The 13,391-nt window shown below is 48.7% G+C and overlaps 1 pseudogene; it reads left to right on the top strand.

The window, feature by feature from the left end:
* The window catches only part of LOC123129589 (uncharacterized), a 49,860-nt pseudogene extending 36,916 nt beyond the window's left edge, over positions 1 to 12,944 (top strand).
* The last annotated feature ends 447 nt before the right edge of the window (positions 12,945 to 13,391 follow it).

The following is a 13,391-nucleotide window of genomic DNA, read 5'->3' on the forward strand; positions in this document are numbered from 1 at the left end:
GTCTATCTATATGGGCGTTTCTTTTGCTAAGTTACAACTCTCGTTTTTCTGAAAACTTTGTTGGGTCTAGTTGTAATCTTCACTCCGATGGTGGTCTGATACTTCCTCCACGTTCTTATGCATGTTGTTTCCTCATGCATGATAATGCACGCATGCGGGATTACATCAGTCACCTTATTTCATCATGCATTTCAAATTCTTCATATCATTTGTTAAATGTGTGTATGAATTACAAGATATAGGGGGAGATCTCCATGATTCTACTCTTCAAATGTGCATTGCTTCAAAAGCAAATTCCTCACTATGCGCATCTATAGGGGGAGTTCCTCTACATCTTGCAATGAAATTCCTCAATATTAGTATTTACACTTCATATGTTTATTTCCGTTGAAAACTTAACCTACATTGTCATCAGTCACCAAAAAGGGGGAGATTGTAAGTGCATCTAGTGCCCCTTAGTGATTTTGGTGTATTGAAGACTTATAGGTTAAGGGACTAATGTGTTTGCGAGTGTACATAGGTCTATAAGTCCATGAGGAGTTTGATATTTACACAGAAAGTCGACCCCTAAAAATTAATGTCTTCAACTGAAGACTTTGGATTTCTGAAGACTTTCTGAAGACTATGAAAGTGAAGAAATTGGTGTGACCGTGAAGACTTGATATTCATGCGAGGAATATGAATCGTGAAGACTTTTGTTTTCGTAGTTTATTTTTCTCTTTCTTGAGTCATAGGAAACACCGTACTGTTAAACGGGGTCGAGGAAAAACTAAGGAAAAGTTTCCAAGTGATGCTCATCTCAAAATCCTACACCTACTAATCCCTTCGAGTCAAGCCATTGGAAATCTCATATAGTTCAGTCAATTTCTTCAGTGACAGATACAAAGTTCTTCTGGTCTCTGAGGAATTTGTTGTGACTGAGGAGGTAGAATTTACCAGTGCGGATTTCCTATAAGTGAGGAACATGATAGCCCTGAGGAATTTGAACCTCAAATTTCTGACCGTTGTTGTGCTCTGCGCCAGCTGTCCCAAAATATCTTATCCTCTTAATGGTCATATCATTGAAGGGTATTTATGCCTTATCATGTGTGGCTTCTCCCAAGGCTATAAATAGTCACCCTCTACAACCACTAGCTGGCTAGCTGCTCCGCGAGAAACTGACACTTGTCATTGAGAGCATCCCATCCTATGAGGACTTTGAGAGAAAATCATCAAGTGAGGAAATACCTAAAACCCCAAACCAAACACCTATAGACCCAAAGTGATTGAGTATCACTGAAGATATTGTTCCTGAGTGGAACCGACGCTTGTTAGCTTTGAGGACTATGCGTCCTTTAGACGATTAGGTGTCATGGTCTGGAGCATCCAAGAGGAAATTGTGGATTGCCGAGTGACCGAGTCTGTGAAGGTTTGGAAGTAACCTGAAGACTTACCACGAGTGATTGGACGAGATCTATGCGACCTTAGTTCAAGGAGAATACAGTGAGGACTTTGTGTCCTCAGGTTTAAATACCTAGCCGCTCCAACCAGATGTACGACTGTCACAACAGTTGGAACTAGTCTACCAAATCATTGTCTTCACCAAGCTAACTGGTTCTATTTCCTCAATCCTTTCATTTCCTCATTACTGTGTTGTGTTCTTGATCACTACTATTTGAAAACTTTGATTGAAGACTTTCTCTATTTCCTCAGTTCAATTTCTTTAGTCAGTCAGTCTCCAGCCTGCTTATCCTGTGTTTACGCTTTATGTACTCTGCGCTTGTTTTCATTTCTTCATGATGACTATGCTACTACTCTGTTATGATTACACCTCAGTACTTATTCCGCTGCATGTAGTTCTTCGCTTAGGAATTTCCTCACCCTGAAATTCCTTAGTGAAGAATTCATAAAAATCGTCTATTCACCCCCCTCTAGTCGACTTAACGCACTTTCAATTGGTATCACGGCAAGGTACTCCCTTGTTCTGTGTGGTTTTGGTTTAACCGCCTGAAGTTTTAGTTATGTCGACCGCAGGTATGATCAAGGTCTCTGCTGGGTGTCCTACCTTTGAAGGGACGTACTACCCCTACTGGAAGAATAAGATGCGAATGCATCTTCAGGCAATTGATAACGATCTCTGGTACGTTGTGGAAAATGGCGTTCCCTCTGTCATTCCTACCATCAATACTGCTGATATGACGAAATTCAAGCAACTTGACTCTCAAGCGAAGAACATTATATGTGGCCATCTGAGCAAAGGGCAGTATGGCAGAGTGAGTGCTTTGGAGACAACAAAGCTTATCTAGGATAGGCTGTCCAAGGTGAATGAAGGAGTCTCAACACAGCATGAATCTCGAGTTGACGTTCTTCGCAATCTCTTCAACTGCTTCAAAAGACGCGATAATGAAAATGTTCAGCAAACCTTCGATCGCCTCATTGACATTTCAAATGAGCTTCAAGCACTTGGTGCCACTAACATCACTGACCATGAGGTGGTGAAGAAATTGCTTCAATCACTTGATTCCTCATTTGACACCCTTGCACTGATGATACAAGAATGTGGAGACTACAAGTCACTTGATCCCGCTGATATCCTCGAGAGGCTAAACACTCATGGGTTCCAGCTTGCTGAGAAGAGAGATCTCTATGGACCGAGCTATGGCAGATCACGAGCTTTGAAGGCCAAGGTAGGGTCTGAATCTGAAGGTGAGGATTCTGGTAGCAACCTTGGTGATCCTGAAGAACTGAGTCAGGAGCTAGCAATGGTCGTGAGGAAATTCCAGAAGTTCTCAAGACGTGGTCGCTTTGGAAAATCCTCAAGAAGTGATGACATAAGATCAGATTCCGCATCCCATGATTACAAGAAGAGACTTTGCCAGAAATGCAAGAAACCCGGTCACTACATTCAAGATTGTCCTCAGTGGAAAAAGGAATCAAAGAACAAGAGGTACAAGGACTACAGTTCTAATGATTCAAAGAAGAAGAAGAAATCTTCAAAGTCCTCTTCATCTAATCCTTCAAGGTCTTCATCTCACAAGAAGAGCAGCTCCAAGAAGGCTTGGGCATTCATTGGCAAGGAAATGTACTCTGAGGCTTAATCTGAGGAAAATGAGGAAGAAGAGGCTTCCGAGGAATCAGACTCTAGTGTGGCGAGCCTAGCCCTCGCTACTGCATTCGTCAGCAAGAATATCTTCAACTGTGATGAAAATGACCTCCCCAACATTGCTGACAACAGCGATGATGACTACGCTCCCACCTATTGCTTCATGGCAAAAGGTACAAAGGTACTCAAATGTCCCTCCTCTGAATCAAGTGAGGATGAATCTGATGAAAACCTCAACACTAGCTATTCTAAACTTGCTAAGATTGCTGTGAAACAACAAAAGGCTCTTGAAAAGATTCAAAATATGCTGGAGAAAAGCGATGATATTTTGGGTGAAGAAATGGATCGTACTAAAACTTTGACTGGAAATCTTGAGAGACTTCAGACTAAGTTTTATAATCTTCAGAGACATCAGACTAAGTTTGATAATCTTCAGCGTCATCATAACATTCTCTTATCTGATCATGAGAAGCTTTCTTATGAATTTCTTCAAAGAAAGCAAGATCTCGAGCAGCTAAGGGTGAGTTATGAAGATCTTCAGAAGGAACGTGATTCATTGCTTGCTCAACAGATCAGTTCCGCTCAAGTTGTCTTCATGCCACCATGTTTGAAATGCATTGGGCATGAATCTGCTAATTCTTCACCTGAAATTTCAAATGCTTCTATTGCTGCAAATTCTTCAACTGTCTCTGTTATCACTAATTCCTCATCTGAAGATGCTGCTAGTATCACTGACCATGCAGGGCTGAAGGAACTGTATGTAACAGGCATGTACAAAAGCATCAAAGGGCATCTGGCACTTTGTGATGTGCTTAAAAAGCAGATCCTCAACAGGAACACTAGGAAAGAGGGTATTGCCTTTGAGAGGAAACTCAATGTTGATGGGACCTACTAGAAACCTGAGCAGTATCCCAAAACCTCATGGGTTGCTGCAAAGGGGCCTTCACTGGATCCATCTACCTAATCTGGCTTTACATGTGAATCTTCATATTCTTCTGATGAGTCATTTGACTCCAATTATAAATTGTTCAAAAATCAGAATGGTGAAGTATTTGCTAGATATGTCGGCACTAACTGCAGGAACGGTCCCCCTATGAAGAAAATCTGGGTTCCCAAAAAGTGCCTTGAAACTCTCAGGTGAATGTCATCATGACACCACCTGTGAAGAATAGGAACCCTAGATCAAATTGTTCATACGGACCAAAGTCTTCATATGGATCCAAGTCATCATATGGATCAAATACCTCATCTGGATCAAAGTCCTCATATGAACATCATCATGCTAACACCTCTGTTTCATAGGGAAAGACTAAGGGTTAAGAATATGTGCATTACTATTCAAATCATTATGTTCATAAGTCCTCGAAGAATTTATCTTCTTATTCATATGCTTACTCTAACCCCTCTCATGTGAAACGAAGTGGATTGGCATCTATGCCACCTTTCTCTTATGGAGCTCACAGAATGATGAACTCCTCGCCACCCCTTCAGATGTGGGTGGTGAAGAAAAATAACTAATCTCTTATGCAGGGTCAGGTCTCCAAAAGAACTTAAATGTCTGAAGAATTTGCTAGAGACCTGAATATGCTTGAAAGGACGCAAGCTAATCATGAAGAAATGAATTTTCATTTCTCACGTCCTAATTGTCGGAGTAAATAACCACGGGTAGCCTCATCTGTTGTAACACCCCGGATGTAATTTACCTTATATGTACTCCAACTCTTGCCGTTTCCGGCCTAAGTTATTTTGTTTTTCTTGGGTTCGGGTTTTTGTCTCCGTGTGTTGTTGCCTTTGTCATGCAACTCATATCATGTCATCATGTGCATTGCATTTGCATACGTGTTCGTCTCATGCATCCGAGCATTTTCCCCGTTGTCCGTTTTGCATTCTGGCACTCCTATGTCACCCGGTGGTCCTTTCTACCTCTTTTCGTGTGTGGGGGTTAAAAATTTCCGGATTGGACCGAGACTTGCCAAGAGGCCTTGGTTTACCACCGGTAGACCGCCTGTCAAGTTTCGTACCATTTGGACTTCATTTGATACTCCAACAGTTAACCGAGGGACCGAAAAGGCCTCGTTTGTGTTCCAGCCCAAAACCCTTAAAATTTGGCCCAAAACCCACCAAAAACCCTTCCATCTTCTAGAGTGTCCGATCACGATCGCGTGGCCACAAACCGTGCTCAATTTGGAGCCTCCTAACTCCTTCTACCTATAAAACTAGGTCTTCCCCGAAAATCCCGGATCCATAACCACCCTAACCCTAAAATTTCGTCCCCTCCGCCGCCGGACGTGTCCGCTCCCGCCAGACATGCCCGGCGCCGCCGCGCCCAGCCACTCAGGAACTTCCACGTGGCTTCCCGCCATCCGCCACCGCCGAAGCCCGCCGGGCCCGAGGCCGGCCCCGCCCGCGTGCCTTCGTCCTCCTCCTCCGCGGCGCCCGAGCCGCCGCCTTCCTCCGCCTCAACGCCGGCGAGCCGCCGCGCCGCCTCGGCGACCGACCTCGCCGCCACATCCGACCGACGCCCCGCCGCCTCCGCTCGCCGCCACCAAGTCCACTCCGCCCCCTCGCCAAGTCCGTCCGCCTTCTTCCTCTCCCTCTCCGGCCACGGGTGGGAACTCCGGCGACGTCGACCTCCTGCTCCAGCGAGTTCTTCAGATCCGGCTGGTGAACCTCGAGTTGCGTGCTCCGGTGAACAGTGTCACGCCAGATCTCAGATCCAAAAAAACCTAGGGTTGACATTCCCCTCTCCCCTCATTTTTTTGCAATTTTCATCATGTTGTAACTCTTTCATCGTAGATCCGATTTGCGTGTGTAGCATATCAAAATGTTCGCCTCGACGAGTACATCATTTCATCTCATTGCATCATTTTTATTTGAGCTCATCTTGATGCCCGAAATGCTGTTGGAAGAGGGCTATGTGGTAATTTGCCAGATCTGTTTTATCAAATAGATATTTGTCATTTTTGCCATGATTAATGTGTGCATGATATGCTCCTCATATGCTCCTAATGTGTGCATGATTAATGTGTGCATGATATGCCATGCCATCTTTACAGAGGTGCTTACCATGTATTTTTTTGATATGTGTGGTGACTAGCACAAGCTTGCAAAGTAGCGTAATCGGTAATGCTGATTTCAGGGACATAGAATTTCACCAAGTCCTTGTCCTGATTTTGTCGGTATGCCATATGTTCATGTTGTTTGCTAGTGATCCGTGCCTATTTTGATGATGATCAGTAAGGATGATTTGTTAACATTGTGGTGCTCTATCCATCCATGTCTTTATTTGCATTTATGGAGCAACCTAGCTTGAGTCAATCGAGCTCTACTTTTGCTATATCGTGAATCCTGGCAGATTGTTGACATGATTAGCGATTTTGTCGAGGATGTTGCTATTGATCCGTGCATGCTATGTTGTTGTTCTTGCCATGTCTATCTTCTATGTCATGTATTCCTGATGGGTGTATGCTTAGTTTGTCATGCCATGCTCTGTAGTGAGTGCATCGAGCTCGTATACATGCCTACTCGTTAACTGATTTGCATGCTCCAGTTTTTCACCAAGTCTGAGATCTGTTTATGTTTTTGCCATGTTCACATGCTTGCAATTGTATTTTCTGATCCCTTTTGGCTCAAGGTCACTAAGGGACTTTTGTTAAGTGCTTTGAGTAGCTTCATGCCATGCCTTTCTTTGCCATGTTAAGTTCCTGTAGCATGTAGTTTTAATGCTCTAAAGTGTGCTTCCTGATGATAAATTCCAGACTTGTGTTAATTTCACGAAGTGTGAAACCTGTTATCATTTGCACTTTTGCCCTGTTTGTTTGAACCTGTTAATGGATGAATTAGCCGTAGCTCAGTGTTCATATTTTGTCAAGAATCATGAGTGGATCCATGCCATGCATTTTGTTGTCATGTTTCAGTGTTGTAGCATATTTATCTTGATGCATTTAGATGGCTACTTGCTGATTATCGCAGACCGGTGCCATATTTGTTTTGCTTGCCATTTTCAAACCGTGCATCCGATTCCGGTGATCTTTATATCGATTTCAACCGAAATCACCTCATCTTTCCAGTGGCGCTCTTGGATTTCCATGTTGAGGCCAGGTTCAATCATTCCTTGTCAAATCTTGCATATGCATCACATACCGCATCCAGCATATCATACCATGTCTGCATCATGTTGTTTGAGCATTGCACGTGGTTGATTGTGTTCTGTTTGCTTGTTGTTCTTGTTTGGGTAGAGCCGGGAGACGAGTTCGCGAACGAGGAGCCCGTTGAGTTCGCTTACGAGGATCATGTCAACTCTGACAACTTTGCAGGCAAGATGATCATACCCTCGAAATCACTTATATCTTTGCTTGCTAGATGCTCGCTCTTTTGCTATGCCTATGCTACGATGCCTACCACTTTCTTATAATGCCTCCCAAAATGCCATGTCAAACCTCTAACCCACCATGTCCTAGCAAACCGTTGATTGGCTATATTACCGCTTTGCTCAGCCCCTCTTATAGCATTTCTAGTTGCAGGTGAAGATTGGAGATCGTTCCTTGTTGGAACATTGTTTATTGTTGGGATATCACTATATTATCTTGTTATCTTAATGCATCTATATACTTGGTAAAGGGTGGAAGGCTCGGCCTTTTTGCTAGTTTTTTGTTCCACTCTTGCCGCCCTAGTTTCCGTCATATCGGTGTTATGTTCCCGGATTTTGCGTTCCTTACGCGGTTGGGTTATAATGGTTACCCCTTGACAGTTCGCCTTGAATAAAACTCCTCCAGTAATGTCCAACCTTGGTTTTACCATTTGCCACTTAGCCTCTTTTTTCCCTTGGGTTTCCGGAGCCCAAGGTTCATCTTTATTTAAAGCCCCCCGGGCCAATGCTCCTCTGAGTGTTGGTCCAAACTAGAGCCCCTTGCAGCGCCACCTCGGGGAAACTCGAGAGCTGGTTTTAGTTGTACGGATTGCTTATCTGAGTGTGCCCTGAGAACGAGATATGTGCAGCTCCTATCGGGATTTGTCGGCACATTCAGGCGGTGTTGCTTGACTTGTTTTACCATTGTCGAGGATGTCTTGTAAAACCGGGATGCCAAGTCTGATCGGAATGTCTCGGGAGAAGGAATATCCTTCGTTGACCGTGAGAGCTTGTGATGGGCTAAGTTGGGACTCCCCTGCAGGGATTTGAACTTTCGAAAGCTGTGCCCTCGGTTATGGGCAGATGGGAATTTGTTAATGTCCGGTTGTAGATAACATGAAACTTAGCTTAATTAAAATGAATCAACCGCGTGTGTAACCATGATGGTCTCTTCTCGGCAGAGTCCGGGAAGTGAACACGGTTTTGGAGTAATGCTTGACGTAGGTTGTTCTTGGATCACTTCTTGATCATTAGTTGTTCAACCGTGCTTTTGCCTTCTCTTCTCGCTCTCTTTTGCGAATAGGTTAGCCACCATATATGCTAGTCGCTTGCTGCAGCTCCACATCATACCCTTGCCTTACCTAAAAGCTTAAATAGTCTTGATCGCGAGGGTGCGAGATTGCTGAGTCCCCGTGGCTCACAGTTTACTTCCAAACCAGATGCAGGGACCGATGATACCGCTCCAGACGATGCGCTTGAGCTCAAGTGGGAGTTCGATGAAGACTCTCGCCGTTACTATGTGTCTTTCCCAGATGATAAGTAGTGGTGCCCAGTTGGGGCGATCGGGGACTTTGTCGCATCTGGGGGTTGATCTTTATTTTGGTACCGTAGTCGGACCATGAGTGTATTGGATGATTGTAATGTTATTCATGTATTTGTGTGACGTGGCGAGTGTAAGCCAACTATGTATCATTTTCCCCTTTTATCTATTTACATGGGTTGTTGTGAAGATTACCTTACTTGCGACATTGCTTTCAATGCGGTTATGCCTCTAAGTCGTGCTTCGACATGTAGGAGATATAGCCGCATTGAGGGCGTTACATCTGCTCCCCTTGGTATTTCAAGATATCGGGGCCAGCCGCGACCCTCAAGCCTGAAAGACGATGAGCTGCCTTCTTTGGGTCGGCTGGTCCAAGCGGCCGGCTGCAAGAAGGCAACGGAGCCCAGAGGGCGGCCGTGAGGTGGGCCGACTCCTAGCAGGTGGCCTCTAGAGGGGGCGGCTCCTGGCAGGCGGCCCCCTCCTTTCCCTTGGAGGCAGGACCTCATAACGAGGACGAGACGGGGCGTGGCTACAGTACAGCCTGCCACCCTCGAATCCAGGACAGAATGTGATCATAGTGCTCCGTACCAGACAGGCATCCCCTGCCCGGCGCGACATTGTTGCCACGTAGCCCGTGACATCACCTACGGCCGAGGGGGCGGCACCCCCACGACGGGCTGTCGCTACGACGCGTAGGCGGCGGGCCCTATCTGTTCGTGAGAAGCCAGCAGACGGCATGCCCTGACCAGTCGGCGCGTGGGAGGCCGACTCCTAGCAGGAAGCCCTCCCCCCCTCAAAGTCTGTCCACCATTAACGAGAAGAGATGAGGAATGGCTACAATAAGAGCCAGCCAGGCGGAGGCACTGTAGCCATGCTCCCCCAACAAAGCACACATCACAGTGGCGCTGCCACAGTGCTAAGCAGCCGGCAGGACTCGCAAGCGTTTGGCATGGTCTGTCGGCTAAGTACGAGACTGCCGGCGGGCCCCAGCGCCGGCCACAAGAGACACTAATGGCTGGGACCTACACCCAGCCGGATTACCATTGTACCCCTGGGGGTAGGCCTATATAAACCCCCTAGGGCACCCATGCAAAGGGTTCGGCTTCTTAGATAACACACACATAGAGAGAGGAGTAGAGCTAGCCTTGCCCTTCTTCCTCCTCTAGCCAAACAGCTCAAGGAGCAAGCTTGTAGCTACTTGTTGAGATAGTGATCATGCGGAGACCCCGCAGAGCAGGACTTGGGGTGTTATCTCCTAGGAGAGCCCCGAACCTGGGTAAGATGCATCGGCGTACCTATCTATGCCTTATCCCGTTTCCAGGCACCGGCGATGTATTACTCTCCCCCACCATGATAAGCCATCCTTGGGCATATGTCGAATGACACCCCCGACATTTGGCGCCCACCATGGGGCCAGGTCCACTGTCATCCGGAGATCTGTTCTGGACGGGAACCCTCTTCCTCCTAGCGAGTGCAGCCAGCCCGGCACGCCCGACGACGTTTTCGCCGACGCGCTGCATGGCGCAGAAGTCGCTTGCGTGGCGGCCTGCCTCGCTGATCTCATCCGCGAGATCCGCCTCTCCGATGAGCTCGCACCTGACGCAGGAGCAGCCAGCTCCGAGAGATGCTTCATCGACCTCCTTGGCAAGCTCCACATCGCCAACCAGCCAGCCACTGACCTAGAGTCAGTTAGCTCCACCGACCCGATGCTTGTCGACTCCGACACGACACCCTTTGACTCCTTCCCTGCCAATGTGGTGGTCATCGACGACCCGTTTCCTCGAGCGGATAGCGGCGGCATCACCGTCACGGAGGTGCTTGTCATCAGCCACGATGGACCGCCGGATCGACCGCGCCGTCTGTGGCACGCTGGCTGCTAGCAGGCCCAGCCGCATAGGCATGGTCCAGCAGCGCGGTGCTGCCGTCGCCAGCATGTTTGGGGTAGACCGCCCTGTCTACGCCATGCCCATGGAGAAAGAACATGCTGCCCAGGCGGCAGAATATAAGATGGGCTACCTGGAGGGTGACGAGTGGCGCTGCATGAAGGAGCACGTTCAGCAACTCATCGACGTGGCCACCACACAGCAAGAGGTCGGCTGCCGCGTGGAAGAACCTGGCCAGCATGCCGAAAACCTTCCCCCTCGCAGAGAGACAAAGAGCCAGCTGCTAGCCGCAGTCGGACGCATATCACCATCGAGCGCGACCCAGACGGTCGTCCACCAGTGGTGGAACGGCGGGACGATTATCCGCCTCCTCCCCCTCCTCACCGGGAGAGGCGCGCCTCCCCGCCGCTTGTTGATCACCCGACTCTCGGCGACCGGTTGGGCCGCCGTGAAGGAGTCGGAGAGAACAACGACCGCCACCGGATTGACCATCTGCTGTGATCCCTGGCACTGGAAGAAGAAGATGCAATCGGCCTGCCTTGTTTTGGCCCCCGCATTCGCGGTGAGCCCTTTCCGAAAGGGTTCTCGCTCCCAAGAGACACGCCCAAGTATAACAGCTCCATGAAGCCGGAGGATTGGCTCGTGGATTACTCCACGGCCGTCAACATAGCAAACGGCAACAAGCGCGTTGCCGTGAAGTATGTTCCGCTCATGGTCCAGGGCACGGCCCGGACGTGGCTAGACAACCTAAAGCCCCGCAGTTTCAAGAGCTGGGTAGATTTCACCGAAGTCTTCATCTGCAACTTCACCAGCACCTACAAGCGGCCGCCCAGGCCTCGCCAGATTTCTTTGTGCATCCAAGGCCTCATCGAGTCCACACGTGACTACTTGACGTGGTAGGCCGAACTGTGCAACTCCCGTGAAGGGGTGCACGAGGTGCAAGCCATTGAGTACTTCACAGCAGGGTGCCGAGAGGGCACTTTGCTCAAACACCGACTCCTCTGCGACGAGCCGGCTACACTCGACAAGCTGCTGAACATAGAAGACAAGTACGCCACGGCTGACTCCTCCATGAAGTCAGAGCTCCAAGTAGACGCGACCGGAAAGGTGCTCCCTGTGGCTCCCCAGACGCAGTCTGGTGACAACAATCAGCGCCAGCAGCAGAACAACAACAAGCGCAAGGCCCCGCAGCCGGCTCCCACCAGCCGGCAGGTGGCGACAGTTGAGGACCAGCAGCCGGAAGGCCAACCCAGCCCCAAGCGTTAGACGGGCGGAAAGCCTGCTTCGCTGTCCGCCTTCTCCTATTAGTAAACCCTTGACTCTCCCTGCAAGTTCCACAGTGGCACGAAGCCGTCCAACCACACCACCCAGAAGTGCCACTGGCTCACTCAAATCCCCAAGGGAGAAGGACTGCTGCCTCCTCCGCCTGCTAGCCAGCCGCCGCCTCGTCCCCAGCAGTCGGCGGCCCGTCCAGTACTCGATGATGTCCAAGATGAATACCCTGAGGAGCATGGATCTTACGTCGTCTTCACCAGTATGGCTAGTGACCGGCACTGCCGACATCAGCAGCACCATGAAGTAAACGTCGTGGCCTCAGCCTCCCTAGAGTTCATGCATTTTTTTGAGAAGCCTATCAGCTGGAGCCGTGCGGACCACCTGGAAGTAATGCCTTCTCCGGGTTCCTATGCGCTGGTGTTGGATGCCACCCTTACAACAAAGAGGCGAGCTGCTCGTTTCTCCTGGATTCTGATAGATGGCGGTAGCAGCATCAACATCCTCTACCGTGACACCATGGAGAAGTTGTGCATCAAAGAGAGACAGCTTCAACCCAGTCGGACTATTTTTCATGGCATTGTGCCCGGCCTTTCCTGCTCACCAATCGGCAAGATCAAGATAGATGTCCTCTTCGGAGACAAAGATCACATCCGCCGTGAGGCAATTTGGTTCGAGGTGGTTGACCTAGAGAGTCCTTATCATGTCCTCCTAGGCCGGCCAACTCTAGCCAAGTGCATGGCAGTACCTCATTGTGCTTACCTCAAGATGAAAATGCCGGGAACCAAGGGCATTATCACAATAGCCGGGGATTACGTGAAGTCGGCCGCCTGTGCCGCGGCCAGCAGCCAGCTGGCTGAGTCCCTTATGATTGCAGCTGAGAAGAAGCTCCTGCACCGGGTAGTGGCCATGGTCAGCAAGCAGGTAGACCTGTCACCAGATCCCAAAGAGTCGGAGACTCAGGGCTCCTTCCAGCCGGCCAAAGAAACAAAGAAGATCCCTTGGACCCCGATCACCTGGAGAGGCACGCTGTCATAGGGGCCAACCTTGACAACAAATAGGAAAGCGAGCTCATCAATTTCCTCCGCGAGAATCAGGACAGATTTCGCCGAGCACAAGCTACATGTCAAATCAGATGCCAAAGCAGTTGAACAGCCCCTCTGCCTACTGTCGGAAGAGAGGAGAAGAATTGCTGGTGAAGAGATAGCCCGGCTTCTGGCAGTCGGCTTCATTATGGAAGTATTTTTTCTAGAGTGGCTTGCCAACCCAGTCCTTGTACTGAAGAAGAACAACAAGTGGCATGTGTATTGACTATGCTAGCCTCAACAAAGCCTGCCCCAAAGATCCATTCGCCTTGCCTCGGATTGACCAAGGAATAGACTCCATGGCCGGATGAGAGCTGCTGAGTTTTTTGGATGCCTACTCAGGGTACCACTAGATCAAGTTGGACCCGCCCGACCACTTGAAGATCGCCTTCATCACACC

This window comes from Triticum aestivum, chromosome 6A (genome assembly GCF_018294505.1).
Source record: "Triticum aestivum cultivar Chinese Spring chromosome 6A, IWGSC CS RefSeq v2.1, whole genome shotgun sequence".
Lineage (NCBI taxonomy): Eukaryota > Viridiplantae > Streptophyta > Magnoliopsida > Poales > Poaceae > Triticum > Triticum aestivum.